At 40.9% G+C, this 14,909-nt stretch overlaps 1 long non-coding RNA gene across 1 annotated transcript; it reads right to left on the bottom strand.

Moving 5' to 3' along the window:
- Positions 1 to 381: 381 nt before the first annotated feature.
- On the bottom strand, positions 382 to 13,728 carry LOC309859261. The gene is made up of 2 exons (XR_014308649.1): positions 13,630 to 13,728; positions 382 to 933 (listed from the first exon to the last, which is right to left on the bottom strand). It is a non-coding gene; the product is annotated as an uncharacterized lncRNA (long non-coding RNA).
- Positions 13,729 to 14,909: the final 1,181 nt, after the last annotated feature.

The following is a 14,909-nucleotide window of genomic DNA, read 5'->3' as shown; positions in this document are numbered from 1 at the left end:
TGTGCCTTAAGAGGGGAAGAAACATTCACCTGAGGACCAACCAGTGCTCTTTAGTCCAACAGAATTTATTTCTGAAGTGTTTCTTGACAGGTGCTTGGACCAGTTTGCAGTATGCTAGGTGCCTGCCGCTGACAGTGGCCTTTTCTAGTTGCTAGGAAACCGAAGGAGAAATGATGGTGTTTGGTGCTCTCAGACGAAAACGCGCCCCCCTCCGCAGAGCTCCTCACATCATTCTCTTCATCCGGAAGTTTGAGAGGGGCATGACATTGTTCTTAACTGCCTGAATTTAAATCCAAATTCACACTAATTATTATTATTATTTTTTTTAAATCTCTAAACCTTGTTACACAGAGTAAGTCTGTATGTGACTCAGAGGCCAAATGAAAGAAATGTGAGCTTTATGATTTATTTTTAAAACCCAAAACAGCACATTCTCAGGGTTAAGTAGAAAGGTCACAACCAATAAAGCATCTAATCAGTCTCATTAGTATGTTCCTTTAGCCACATTTCTCTTACTCAATAGAGCATGTCTCCTCTGAAGAACCAGATTTCACAATAACACATGCAAAGACCGGAGGACTCTCTGTGAGGCAGGCAGGACCCATCGGCCTGGGGAGCCTCCGCCTCAGAGGGAGAAGAAAGAGACACAAATGTCTAAAAGGAGCTTCAGCCCTCTGACATGTGCACAGACCTGCCAAGCTTCATAAAGTTTCCACAAGGTACCCTTACAGGCGACCTTGTACCAAATGAAGGGCCCATTCTGATCCTGTAGGAGGTGGAACAGGGTTTCTTTCAAGAACCAATTTGACGTTGTCTACAGTTGGTCTTGGAAGGAGAGAGGCTCTGGCCCTCCCCTCAGTGATGGCAGACTTCTGCTTGTTACCACGGAAAATCCCGGGCCCAAGAATCCAGAAGCAACTGGCAGTCATTCGCCTAGTAATCAAAAGAGTTAATACAGTTTTAGTAACTCAAGTTTCTGTGGAATGAAATACAGTTAGGGATCCTTACCAAATCTAGATTAAAATCTTCCTCCAAGGGATCATAAAGTCTTTCCTCTGTGTTCCTGGCCACTGCTTCTCTCTGTCTCCTTTCTGCTCCCTCCTCCCTGATCTTATGTTAAATGGGTGCCCAGGATTCTCCTCGGACTCTGGATGTGAGTATCCAGCTTCTGGCTTGATACCTCCGCTTGATTTAGAACTTCACATGTCCAACACAGAAAAATTCTTGACTTTCCCTCCAGATCTGTTTTCCTATCGGGAAGTGGCATCAGCGTTCATTCCTTTGCTCAAACTAAGCCTAGGAGGCATCCGTGAGCCCTCCGTTTCCCTGCCTCTCTTCGTCTAGTCCATTGTCAGATCCTCTCGGTTCACTTCTAAAATGTGTCCCAAATCCCTCCTTTCCTTCCAGTGCCACCTGAGTCCAGGCCAGCATGCTTTCCTAACTGAACTGCCTTGCAGCCTTCTCAGGGGTTATCCCCCTTAAGGCATTCTCCACCAATGCACTCTTATCCCCCTTAAATGCATTCTCCACCAAGCAGTTGGAGGGAGTTTTTAAGCTGTAAATCAGATAATAACACTCTGTTGTTTGCAACCCTCGAGGGAACCTGTGTTCCCATCCGAAGATGTAGAAAGCCACAGGAAAACAGAGCTCCCCTAACAATGCACACACAGCAGATAATCTACACAATCATAATTTTCTCGAACCCATCAAGAAGCTCCAGTCACAAGGCAATCAAATAAATGAAACCCTAAAGAGGGACAAGCCCTGTGAGGGAAGATGGGACACAAATATTGTTTACCTCTGACAGACCAAGGATAGAGGAGGGGGCTACCTTAGAAGTGGGTGCAAAAAGAAAAAAAGATCTAAAATTTTGACATATTCTTAAAAGTCCGTGCGGGCTAGCATGTCAGTTTGGAATAAGTAGGATCACCAGACACAAGGAAAATCGGCACTCACCCACAAGCTCTTTACCGTGGTTTCCACACAAGGCTCATGAGGAGAATTGGGGAAAGAACAAGGGACCAGAAACAGATCCTCTTTGGGGTATGAGTAGAGCTGAAGTCCCAACCAAAAGGACAAGATTGTCAGATTGGATTAAAAAATGAGACACAACTATTTGCTGTCTATAAGAAACCCACTTTAAAAATAGGGAAATACAAACTGATTAAAAGTGAAAGGATGGAAAAAAAGATATACCACAAAATTACTACTCAACATTGTCAGCATTGGTTACATTACTATTAGAATATCAGTATTTCAGAAACAAAAGAAACTTAGAAATAAGGAAACACATTGCATAATGACAAAGTAGTCAGTTCATCCAAAAGAGGGGGGCCTGGGTGGCTCAGTCAGTTAAGGGTCTGCCTTCAGCTCAGGCCGTGATCCCAAGGACCTGGGATTGAGCCCTGCATCAGGCTCCCTGCTCAGTGGGGAGTCTGCTTCTCCCTCTCCCTCTCTCCGCTGCTACGCCTACTTGTTATTGTGCGTGCGCAATAACACGTGTCAAATAAATAAATAAAATCTTAAAAAGAAATTTAAAAAAGATATAACAAACCCAAATGTGCATGTACCTAACAGAGCTTCAAAATATGTAAGCCGATTGAACAAAAAGAAAAACTAGATAAATATACAATTATAATTGGAGATTTTGACATTCCTCTCTTAGTAAGTGATAGAAAAAGTAGACAGAAAATCATAAGGCTATAATGACCCATGCTATTAAAAACATTGGTCTAATTACATTTAGAGAACTCTTTAATTAACAACATCTGAATACATATTCACTTGATGTGCTTAGGAAATATTCACCAAGGCAGACCATATCCTAAGTCATAGAAAAACCTCAACAATTTTTTAAAAATTAAAATCATATAACTGTCTGTTCTCTGACCACAGTGAATTAAAAGTAGAAATCAATAACAGAAACATATCTAGAAAAAAAATCACAAAACACATTCTATTAAACAATATCCTGCTAAATAATCCTTAGTTAAAAGAGGCATTAACCAGAAATGTTAGAAAATACTTTAATATGATTAAAAAGAAAACATAGCAAAATTTAAGGGATGCAGTTAAAGTCGTTCTTAGAGGGGAATTTATAACATCAAATGTTTACATTAGGAAATAAAAAAGAACGGTGCCTGGGTGGTTCAGTCTGTTAAGTATCCGACTTTTGATTTTGGCTTAAGTCATGATCTCAGGATTGTCAGGTCGAGCCCTGTGTCAGCTCCACAGAGTGTGGACCCTCCTCAAGATTCTCTCTCTCCCTCTCTCGGCCCTCCTTCCTACCCCTCCCAACATGTGTACACACTCTCTCTTTAAAAAAAAAAAAAAAAAAGTAAAAAAAAAAAAAAGAAAAAAAAAGATCTCAAATCAATAATGTAAGCTTTGCCCTTGAGAAACTAAAGAAAGGAGAGCAGATCGAGCTCAAGCAAGCAGAGGAAAGGAAACAACAAGAAGAAGAGCATATATCAAGTAAAAGGAAAATCAATAGAAATCATCAATGAAACCTACAGCTGGCTATTTAAGAAGAGCAATAAAACTGATAGACTTGGAACCAGTCCAATTAAGAAAAAAGAGAGAAATTTTGAAGAAGACACAAACTGCTAATATCAGGAAGGAAGGAGAGCTCACTATAAATCTTACATATATCAAAAAGATTTAAAAAGATAATAAAATGTTGTGAACTATATATCAAAAATTCTGATAAATAAAGTCCTTGAGTGGCTTAGTTGGTTAACTGTCTGCCTTTGGCTCAGGTCGTGATCCCAAGGTCCTGGGATCAAGACCCACACTAAGCTCCTTGCTCGACAGGAAGCTTATCTCTCCCTCTGCCTCCTGCTCCCCCTGCTTGTGGGACAAATAAATAAATAAATAAAATCTTAAAAAAAATTTAAATCCCTTGAAATCACAAACTACGAATCTCATTCAAGAAGAAATAAATGGCTAGAGTAGTCCTGTATCTATGAAAAAGTTGGAATGTGTGGTTAAAAACCTGCTCACAAAGGAAACTCCAGGCCCAGATGCTTTATTAGTAAATTCCACTAAACAATAAAGAAAGAAATAATAACCAACTATACACAACTCTTCCAGAGAAAGTGGAAAGTGGAGGGGTGCCTGGGTGACTCAGTCAGTTAAGTGTCTGCCTTCGGCTCAGGTCATGATCCCTGGGTCCTGCGATCGAGTCCTGCATTGGGCTCACTGCTCAGCAGGGAGTCTGCTTCTTCCTCTCCCCTTGCTCCCTCTCTCTCTCTCTCTCTCAAGTAAGTAAACAAAATCTTTTTAAAAAAGGAAGTGGAAGGAATATTTCCCAATCTATTTTATGAGCCCAGAATTACCCTAATACTAACCTAGACAAAGACACTACAAGAGAAGAAAGCTATAGGCCAGTATCCCTCATGAATACCAATTCAAAATTTTAGCAAATCAAATCCAAAAATATATAAAAGAAATAATATATCATGATCGACGAAGATTTAGTCCCTAGGCAACAGGGTCATCCAATAATAAAAACAGTCAATCAACTTAATCAATGCAATATTAAAAAGAAAACTGAAATAAAACAAATCTATTATTATCTAAATAGATGCACCCCTAAAAGGGAAAGAGCACTTTACAAAATCCAATACTCATTCCTGAGAAAAGACCTCAACAATCCAGGAATAGAAGGGAAATTCCATGTTCGGATAAAGGGTATCAGTGAAAGACCTACAGCTAACACCAAAATTGATGATGAAAGACTGCATGCTGTTTCCATAAGATGAGGAACAGGGCAAGAATGTCTTCTCTCTCCATTACACTGTAGCCAGTTCAATAAAGCAAGACAAAATATAAAAGATTGGAAAAGAAGGAATAAAAGTCCTCTTGCAAAAAATGTCATTAGAATAAATGAGTTTAGCAATGTTGCACCTGCAAGGTCAATATGCAAAAGTCAATTGTATTTCTATATCTTAGCAATGAATTATCAGAAACTGGAATTATAAAGAACAAAATCATTCACAATCGCATCCCCCAAAATGAAATATTTAGGCTGTAAAACCTGTAGACTCAAAATTACAAGGTATCGCTGAGAGAAATTTTAAAATATATAAACCAATGGAGAGATATAGGTCTATGGATTTTTAAAAAACTGATGTCAATTTATCTCAATGTATCTATAGATTTGACACAATCAAAACCCCAGCACACTTCTTTTGTAGAATTTACAGGCTGATTCTAAAATCTATAGGGAGATTTGAAGTATTTAGAATAGCCAAAAACAACGTTGAAAAAGAACAAAGTTGGAGGACTAGCACTAACTGACCTCAAGACTTATAAAGCTACAGTAATCAAGACAATGTGCTATCAGTGTCAACACAGACAAATAGAGTGATGAAACTGAAGACAAGGCCTATTATAGGCATGCCTTTGCGCCTTTGCAAAAATCAGTTGAATAGACATATGCAAAGGCAATTCAGTGGAAAAAGGCAGTTTTTTCAACAAATGGATATCCATATGCAAAATGAACTTAGATTCACACCTCATATCATATACAAAAATTAACTCAAAATGGATTGTGGATCAAAATATAAAACCCAAGACTGTAATACAGCTAGAAGAAAACATAGCGGAAAATCTCTACAACCCTGAACTAGGTAAAGAGTCACAGGGGCACCTGGGTGGCTCAGTTGGTTAAGCAGCTGCCTTTGGCTCAGGTCGTGATCTCAGGGTCCTGGGATTGAACCCTGCATTGGGCTCTCTGCTCAGTGGAGAGCCTGCTTCTCCCTCTCTCTTAGTGTCCCCTCCCTTGCTTGTGCTCTCTCTCTCTCTCTTTCAAATAAATAAATTAATTAAATATTAAAAGAAAAAACAACAATGGTTGCAAGGGTAAGATTGGGGAGAGGGGGTTGACAAAGTGTCCCAAGGGAACATTTTGTGGCAATGGCAAAATCATATGTCTTGATGTAATGATATACTCCATGATATTTGTACACCCATCAAACATCACATTATACACCCCACATTTCCCAAAGACTATGAAGAGAGAAGGTGGAACTGACTCCAGGTTAGCCATTTGCAAAGGGTTTATAAGGGACAAGAGGCTGAGCACCTGCAGAGATGAAGAAAGAGAAATTCAATCAGGGCTTCTGAGAACCCAGCCGGTAGCTCATAAGATGACCAGAAGTCCTTATCAGAGTGGTACATGAGAAGCTTTGTTCCTGTGTTCCCTGTGAACTCAGAGAAAACTCAACCCAAGGGAGGAAGCCCTGTCCGGTGAGAGCAAGAGTCACCTTACTTTCCTCTTGGTCTTCGATTCACAGTTAAATTTAATCCTAATGCCTCAATAATTCGGTGCTAAGTGTGCTGCTGCCTTTTCATAAAATACAGACCGAACTCATCTGAACTTTACCTCCAGATGTGCGTGCCAACAAGACAATGGGCCACAGTAAATTGATGTCATTTCTAACTAGGATTTGCAACTCTAAATAAGTATGAAGGATGAGATGATCTGAAAAGAAAGACCTCATCATATCTGATGAAGTTAGTAATGTCTAAGACACTAACTTTAAAAATTAATGACAACTGAGAGGTAGTTTGGTAACAACATTAGGAATCAGATGACTTGGGTTTTAGATTTGGCTCCAAAATTAACAAGCTGTCTGACCTTGAGAAAATCACTCACCAGTATACAGAACAAAAGGATCAGGCAAGGTGCTGGCTAAAATTCCTTCTGATTTTACATATTTATCTTCTTGAGGATTTGTATCCAATCTCAGGCCCTTCTCAGTACAGACTTATAACAAGCACTTCATAAATGGTATTGAGTTAAATTGAGGTGAACGTTAGGAAACCAAACAGAAAACACATAGTCATCCTTGAAAGAAGTCATGGGTCACACCTGAGCAACACGTGATGCCAGAGATCATCTCAAAGAGAATCACCAGACTCCTGTCTCTCTCCCCCTCTCCCTCTCTCCCTCTCTCTGTGATCTCTCTCTCTCTCTCTCTCCCTCTCTGCTCCCTCTCTCTGGTTTCTCTTGCTTTCTCTGGTCTCTCTCTCTCCAGTCTCTCTTTAAAAGCCCTCCAACTGATTAGGTCAGACCCACCCAGGATACTTTAACTTGAAAGATTAGGTACTTTAATTACATCTTTGAAACCTCTTCACAGTGGCATCTCAATTAGGTTTGGTTGAATAACTGGGAAAAGTGTGTGTGTGTGTGTGTGTGTGTGTGTTACGGAAGTTTCCCTTCTATTTTCAGCTCTCATGAGAGAATCTCTCTCGTAACCTACTCTACTAGAAGCATACTAGGGAAGGAATTCTGGAAAAGACTATAGTTTACCCCGGCCAGTCTCACACACCACAGAGCCATCCCAGTGACTAAGACAGCATTATGGAAGAAACTAGTATTTACAGCCGCACCACAGCAACCACCAGAAGGCAGCACAGTGTAGTTGTTAAAATACCAGCACTTGAAACCAGGTTGCCTGGGTTCAAAGCTCAGCTTGTGGATAATATTATTCTTGGCAACTTTCTTAATCTCTCTTTGCCTCCCTTTCTTTTAAGTAAAATGAAAGAGGTTAAAGAGCACCTAATTTTCACAGAGATGCTGGGGGACTAAATCGAAACATTGTGTGGACAGGGAAGAAAAGATCGCAAGGCTAGTACCGAATAAGCATGCGCTATCATTATCGTGTGCTTCGCACTTTGCATATGTTTCCTCACTTAAAACCTCACTTCATCACTAATAAATATTGCACATCTACTGTGCAGCCACTGGTGACAGAACAAAGGACAACAACCTCGATCCCTGCCCTCAAGGAGTTTGAAGTGAACAAGTAAGTGGACACAGAAGTCATTCTAACACAATGTGATACGCACTCTCAAATTCACCATAACCCAACAGGGTGGGTAATAATATCATTCTTTTATAGATGAATGAGCCAAAATTTGTTGAAATTAAGGAGTTAGCTCAGAATTATATAGCAGACTAGTTTGCCAGGACTCCCGTAACAAGGGACCACATACTAGGGACCATACTAGGTGGCATAAACAACAGAAACCTATTGTCTCACAGTTTGAAGGCTTGAAGTCCAAGGTCAAGGGGTCAGTAGGGTTGGTTATTTCTGAGGGTTGTAAGAGAGAATCTGCTCCATGTCTCTCTCTGAGCTTCTGGTTTGCTGGCGATCTCTGCAGCCCTAGGCTTATAGAAACCTCACCCTGATCTCTGCCTTCACCCTTACACATTCACCCCCGTAAGAAGGGACCACATGCTAGGGACCATAATAGGTGGCATAAACAACATAAAACAACGTGTTCTCTGGGTGTGTGTGTCTACCTCCAAATTTATCATGATTTTATCATTACTCACTTATTGCTTATGCTAAATATCGGTGAGATATGCTTGGGCCAGTATATTTATACGATTTGTAATATTCCTAACCATCATTTTAAAACTTCAGTTCCATACTTTTGGCATATATGACTTGCAATCTATGTCCGTAAAGAAAAGTGTTTTCAACATCCATCTCGGAGAATGCCATATGGAGCCTATCGATAAATACATGGAGAATTGAACCATATTTCTAATATCTTTAAATAGGGAATGGGTCTAAATACTAATGAACCAATTATAATCAATAAAAATGCATTTGTTAGCTTCTGTCACTTGAAGATTTTTAGAGAAGATTTAGGTTCTTTCACTTAGAAAGAACTCAAGTATACATTTAAAAAATGAATAAATGAGATGTATGCACTTCTATTTTATCACCAGTGACCATTTAATTAAAGTGTTTGCTTTCTACAAAAGTATGAATAACAATGGCTATTCATGTTTCCAAAAAAATTAGCAGGCTCTGGAGTTTTGTTTTATACAAGAATATGAAATTTCATAATTTTGCTAAAAGTCTTTCCTGTCGTAGATATTACCTATTGTTTGGTCTTTAACCTTGACTCTTCATTCATTCTAACATGTCCACAAAGGCAGGACAAATGCTCGCTCAATGACTACACGAAGGCCAGGCCTCGCCATTGAGATGGCCAGTAAAAATCCCACCCAATTCAGACACATGGGGAATAGGTTTAACCATGTCATGAATATAGTACATCATAGTGGCTAAATATTTTGGGTTTAAAATCAGAAGGACTTGAATTTGAATCCAGTTCTGCCACTCACCTGCTGTGTGAGCTGGGGCAAGTTACTTAACCTCTCTGAATCTCATTTGCAATGTAAATACCATATTTATACTTACTTCATAGGACTGCAAAAATATTAAATAAGGTAATGGATATAAAGCATTTAGCATCCGGATAAAATAAGGGTTTAATAAATGATAACTATTATTAAATACTTCATGAAGGGAAAAGCTTGAGTTATGGAATTTTTATTACAAATTTATTGCTTTAATACGTATTTAGTAATGGGGTGTCTGGGTGGCACAGTCGGTTAAGTGTCTGCCTTTGGCTCAGGTCATGATCTCAGGGTCCTGGGATGGAGCCCCACATCAGGCTCCTGGGTCAGTGGGAAATCTGCTTCTCCCTCTTCCCTGGCCCCTCCCCACTGTTCGTGCTTGCTCTTGCTCTAATAAATAAATAAATAAATAATCTAAAAAAAAAAAAAAAGCAAGTAACTAAATTATGCGCAGTATCTAATTATCATAATTTTGGACATAATTATCTACAGACTTTTAAAAAAAAGATTTATTTATTTGAGAGAGAGCAAGCAGGGGAAGGGGCAGAGGGAGAAGAGAGAAACCCCCGCGGAGCATGGAGCCTGACACAGGGCACGATCCCACAACCCCAAAATCATGACCTGAGCTGAAATCAAGAGTCGTACGTTCAACCAACTAAGCCACCCAGGCACCCCTCAAAAGACATTTCTGAAAACTTATTCAGTTCAAGGCACTCAGGGCCCTGGGCTGAAGAAAGGAGGGGAGAATAATTATTTAGTTGGAGAAATAGGTCTTAATATAACCTAGTAAAAGTCTTGAAAGGAAGTCCTTTAATGACTATGTAAAAATGACTTGAATTAGCCTTTCAGCTGTTTGTATGTCAGCTAGAGCATATACGTACCTGGAAAAATTATTTTCCTGAGCAAAATAATCTTTCATGTATACATAAGTATACACTACTAAAGGTCTATGAAAAGTCATTTTATTACAGAGACTACGACATTAAATTCTAGCTAGTATCTGTGTGGATGTCACGAAATTGAAAATGAGCAGTCCGAACTAATGGGGGGTTTCCTCCTTACGTGTGTTTGGAGGTGTGCAGCCTGACATTTATCGGGAGCACACACAGAGATGTGAACAAGCGTGCTCACAGGAGAGCCAGACATTTGGGGTCAGTCACTTTAAATCAAATTAGTGTAAACTCAGCACAAGAAAAACCTTCTCCTGGTGGGCCGTTGGGCTGCTCAGATTCAAAACGTCCTTCATTCATTTTACGACTGGCAGCTTCTCAACTCTGTGTTAGTTAGCGTTTTAGGAGTGTGGAGCGATGTTTTTGTTCCCCTCCTGATAATTCTGGACATACCCCTGGCGCAGAGTGTTTCTCGGGTTGACAGGTTGAGGCCGAGCCCTCAAGATACATCTGTTCTTGAGGGCTCAGGAAACGGGTCTTTTTCAAAATTCTGGGTTCCCGTTAACTAGGACTGCCCCGGGAGGAAGAATCTGGTGACAGGCGAGACGCTGTTCATTTCGTCAGTCCCCTGGCGTGATCTCCTCCTCAGGAAGCACTCGGTTATTAGGCATCCAAGTCAGGGCAGAATTCGGGATTGGTGAGCATTTGAGCAGGCTGCAGCAGAGAGGGAATTCCAACACATTCTCATGACTGAGACACTTTGAGGGCGCCTGGCTGACTCATGGAGAACAGCCCTGACCTTCAACCCTACAAATTCAAATGCAATTTGTCATCCAATATAAAACGAATTTGGCCATGTGTAATCCTGCTGGATGGAGCGATCTTGTCCCAGAAACACTCAGGAACGTGAAAGAGGGGCATTGAAAAATCAAATCCACAAAATGCTTGGGAAGACTCATCGATATGCTAATAACAAATTCCTTTTCTACAATAATGGGCAGCCCTGTGATGCCAGCCCGTGGAGGCTTCGTCGCCCAAAGGGCGGAAGTGGGAAATTGCTAGTCGTGGTCTTCCTTCCGTGGAATTTGAATTTTGTTTTTATACTTATTGTTCACTCTCTCCTTTAATAATTTAAAGTTTATCATCGGAAACTGTTGTGGTTACTGTGTTCTACCTCTCTTTGGATAACTGAAGAAGAAAGGTTGAATAGCAATAGTCTTTCTCACGTTTCAGAAACTTCTCTCGCTGAGCACTTTTCTGAGTGAGTCAGGAGCCAGGACTGGGGGGACTTCATCCTCTGGGACAGGCTCAGAGAACCAAACCTGAAATTAAAGCACCAGATCACTCATACTCTGGGAGGAGGTGTTCTGGGGCTTTCAGGAATTCCACCTGGGGAGTCTTGATTGCCTCCGCATTATCTCAAAGTGCATTATTAAAGTAAATCCCTTTCACTTCAGTTTCTAACTGGCTTAAGTGTCACTATGAATTGTGTAGCAGATAGAAAGACTGGAATGGCCTGCAAGCCCTGCAAATCATGACATGCATCAAATTCTTTTATTTGATATTTGGAGTTCATTACCAATGTGCATGTAAAAGCTTAAAACTATGAAATAGAGCAATCTTGTAAATGGCTACAGATAATTCTCCAGTGGATTCTTTGCACAGCATTGATTTACACTTGGATGATAAGAGTAAAGAAGAAAACTCCTGTGCGTTTACTCTGTCTTATTTTGTCTTGAAGTTTTTTTTTTTTTTTATTTCTTTCCTTGCAAGATCAAGAAAATATTTGAAAGCCCCACCCCAATCTTCCAGAGACATCTCTTAAGGCATAATAAGTCATCCTGTCTTGTCCTCTGTAACTGAAAGAAGAGTAGCTGTAACTTCCAGAGTTCTATTGGAATGGGAAATTCAGTGTCCAAAAATTGACCATGACCCAAAAGGATTATTATGCTGTTGAATATGTGAAAATGTGGATCTATTTCTAAAAAGAGTGGTCACAAAAATTATATTACAAAGCTTCTTTTCCCCTTTTATAGATAAGAAGCTGGCCCTAAAATATAACAGGAAGAGATTTGCCGCATATCTTTGTCATAAACCCTATTTATTTTTTAAAGGTTTTATTTATTTATTTGACAGAGAGAGAGAGACAGAGATCACAAGCAGGCAGAGAGGCAGGCAGAGGCAGAGAGAGAAGCAGGCTCCCCGCTGAGCAAGGAGCCCGATGCGGGGCTCAATCCCAGGACCCTGATCATGACCTGAGCTGAAGGCAGCGGCTTAACCCACTGAACCACCCAGGTGCCCCCGTCATAAACCCTATTTATGGGGGTCCTATCTTCCTCACCTCCCCACATGCATCTCAGCCTTCGTCACAAATTCCTTATACCCCCATAATAACAACGTACGTGCTCACACCTCCACGCCATTGAATAGACCATCTCCTTGACCTTCTTTTCTCTTCTCTGCCTCACAAATCCTTCTCCCTGTTGAGGGTCACAAGCAGAATTAGACCCTCTAACTTCTGTGCTCACACAGAACCGTACACGCTTCCGTTTCTGCACTTGAACCTCAGTGTTAGAATTGGTGGCTTATGGGTCTGTATTTCCCTCAGCGAAGAACCAAAGGGACAAATTATCTTTGTATTCCTAATTTCTATGCCAGTGCCTATCCTTTTCTCTTCCACAACATAGCTAGGGCTAAATCACTCCCTGACGGAAGGAAAGCGGCTATAATTAGAGGAACCCATCTTTCTGTCATGCTATGGGCCCAAACTTTGACACTCCTGGAGAAGACTGTAATTTTCATTCAACAAAACCACTGGGATTTGTCTGCAACACTTCATAATCATTGCCAAATCATTCCGTCATACTCAGCCCGCTCCAGTCCCCAGGCCTCCTCCTCACCTAGTGGGACTGCACTGAATTTGCCGCTTGTGGCTCCAGTGTAAATATTCACATCTCTACACGATTGATGCTGGGGAAAGGGAGTCTAAACCACACACTGGGATGCGAATCTGTCACTGTGTCTCTTCCCTCACTTGGCAAAATCAGATGTTCCATTTGTTCTTTTTTTTTTTTTTAAGATTTTATTTACTTGTCAGAGAGGTAGAGGGGAACACAGGAGGGAAACAGGGGGAGTAGCAGGCAAAGGGAGAAGCAGGCTCCCCAATGAGCAAGGAGTCCAATACGGGACTCAGTCCCAGCACCTGGGATCATGACCTGAGCTGAAGGCAGACGCTTAACCCACTGAGTCACCTGGCAATCCTCCATTTTGTCTTTTTGATAAACAAATAGTGAAGTTAAGTTCAGGTACTGCCTCAAGATATAGTTACACATGTTCCAGCTCATTCTAGACCATACACTGCTTGGGAAGAGCAGCTTTTCTTTTTTATCGTCTTGCAGAGGGTCCCATGCCCTGGAGTGCAGCAGAGTGGCTGAGAGCATGGGCTTTGGCACAGGACAGACATGGGCTCAAATCTCAGTTTTGCCATGAACTGCCATTAGTTATGGGACTTCGAGAAATTTACCTAACCTCCTGAGCTTCACCAAAACATAGATAGAACAATAATAAAAATACCTGGATCCTCGGGTCATTATGAAGAATCAGTGAAATCAAATAATGCTTGCTAATTACTTGGTACAGTACCTGACTTAGCCTGGGTGGACGACAGTGATTGGTACTAGTCTGCGCGTCCTCTAAATATTCCCTGCTTGGGTCTATCCTCCTCCCACGGGTCTCTGTGGAGATATCATACTCCCTCTTAGCAACCTAACAACCCTTACAGTTTAGTGTTCTGACTTTGGGTACTACTTCCTTGACAACCAGGGGCAGAGGTAGGGAGGGGACAGTGAAAGTTGCTGTTTTCAAGACAGAGGCATGATCCAGTAAGTCACTCACTCACAGATGACGTCTATGGCATGATTCATATGTCTTTTCCTGTGCCAGTGTTGAGCACTGGACAATAGGGCTGTGAATAATGACAAAACCACTTGTGGGGGGGGGGGGGAGAAAACCACTACGGGGCTGGCAGGGGCGTGTATGTGGAAGGGAATCCTAGACTGTGTGCTCTTTTCTTGAATCAAATGTTGGATATTAAGTGTCCTTCACTTGAAAACTACAGGGGGGAAAACAAGGGGCCAGGGTAAAGTTTCATTCAAGAGACTATGCATCAATATTTAAACTCTGATATGAGCATGTACTTCTTATCTTTCAAAAACATACTAATTTGGGGGGCAGAAGAAATGAACAGACATTTCTCCAAAGAAGACAAATAAATGGCCAACAGACACATGAAAAAATGTTCATCATCACTAACCATCCAGGAGATTCAACTCAAAACCACATTGAGATTCCACCTTACACCAGACAGAATGGCCAAAATCAACCAGACAGTAAACAGCAAGTGTTGGAGAGGATGGGGAGAAAGGGGAACCCTCTTACACTGTTGGTGGGAATGCAAGTTGATGCCACTTTGGAAAACAGTGTGGAGATCCCTTAAGAAATTAAAAATAGAGCTATGACCCTGCAATTGCACTACTGGGTATTTACCCAAAGATACAGATGTGATCAGAAGGACCATATGTATGCTAATGTTCATAGTAGCAGTGGCCATAGTCACCAAACTGGAAAGAGCCAAGATGCTCTTCAACAGACGAATGGATAAAGAAATCATGGTCCATATATACAATGGAGTATTATGTGTCCTTCAGAAAGGATGAATACCCAACTTTTGTATCAACATGGACAGGATTGGAAGAGATTATGCTGAGTGAAATAAATCAAATAGAGAGAGTCAATTATCATATGGTTTCACTTACTTGTGGAGCATAAGGAATAATACAGAGGACATTGGGAGA

The sequence above is a fragment of the Mustela nivalis genome (assembly GCF_964662115.1).
Source record: "Mustela nivalis genome assembly, chromosome: 2".
NCBI lineage: Eukaryota > Metazoa > Chordata > Mammalia > Carnivora > Mustelidae > Mustela > Mustela nivalis.
This window is presented reverse-complemented; position numbering and strand designations above follow the sequence as displayed.